The sequence below is a fragment of the Physeter macrocephalus genome, chromosome 15 (assembly GCF_002837175.3).
Source record: "Physeter macrocephalus isolate SW-GA chromosome 15, ASM283717v5, whole genome shotgun sequence".
Taxonomy (NCBI): Eukaryota; Metazoa; Chordata; class Mammalia; order Artiodactyla; family Physeteridae; genus Physeter; species Physeter macrocephalus.
Genome location: NC_041228.1, coordinates 72,600,788 through 72,601,814, shown reverse-complemented (window position 1 = coordinate 72,601,814; position 1,027 = coordinate 72,600,788). Strand labels below are relative to the sequence as shown.

At 44.6% G+C, this 1,027-nt stretch overlaps 1 non-coding gene across 1 annotated transcript; it reads right to left on the bottom strand.

The window, feature by feature from the left end:
• On the bottom strand, positions 1–198 carry LOC112065861 (U2 spliceosomal RNA). The gene has a single exon (XR_002892279.1). It is a non-coding gene; the product is annotated as a U2 spliceosomal RNA (small nuclear RNA).
• Positions 199–1,027: the final 829 nt, after the last annotated feature.

The window sequence follows — 1,027 nt, the reverse complement described above, 5'->3', positions numbered from 1 at the left end:
AGAAGGAACCATTGTATGAAGCTGTGCAGTCATCTCTTAGGAAATCCAGTAGCCTGAGGTAGAGAACTATGTTTAATGAATACCTACTTAAAATGTGAAATCTGACCGATTAGAAGCAGATAAACTGACAACTCTCTACATTTAGACTGATAAGAACAGATACTACACTTGATCTTAGCCAAAAGGCCGAGAAGCGATTACATTTAGAATGAGAACTTCAAAATGATGATGGGACTTCCAAATCAGGCTAGCATGGGACAGAGAAGAAAATCTGTGAATGACAGAAAACTAGATGGAAAAGAAAAGTTTATCCTATTAGCCAAGTTTGCCTGGGTCTTTGTTTGTTTGTTTGTTTTCATCTCCACCTTAGAAGAAGTTGGCTCTAACGCCAGAATTGTGCTCAGTACTGTGGATAGTGGTTAGACATGTGTGCCTGCACATTAAGAATTTGGTCAAATCTCACATAGGTTATCGTGTACTGTCAGTTCAGCTTTTCAACTAATCCTTAAAAAAAGAAAGCCAAGTCTCAAGTTAAAAGGATCACTTCAGGTATTACAGATCTATCACTAGACTCATTCGACTCAAATTCGAGTTCTCAGAAGAAGCAGATCTTATAAGCAGCAGTGCTTACTGAATTATGCTTATTCGAGTCTAATTTCGGCTGTGTGTACAGGCAGCTGTGGAGGAAGGGTGACCATCGCAAAGCGATGTGATGTCCCCCCCCTACTCTCTTACCGTCAGTTGCCTCAAAGCATCAAGGAAAGATGTGGGAGATCCCCCTACCCCTTCCTTTTCTGCTATTCTCCAGTGACCCTCCCCCTTCAGAGCGGCCCGTGATGGTGCAACGATAACCGCCATTCACTCTGGTGAAGATGTTGGCACACAGGACAAGGGGGGGCGTGCGGAGTGTGGGTGCCGGCTGCTCCCTTACCCCCTGGCCTTTTCTCCCCGGCCTGTCAACAAAACAGGCCTAGATATTTTCAGCCTGGGAGATGCTGTGGACTCAGAACTAAAATGCTCTCCGTGG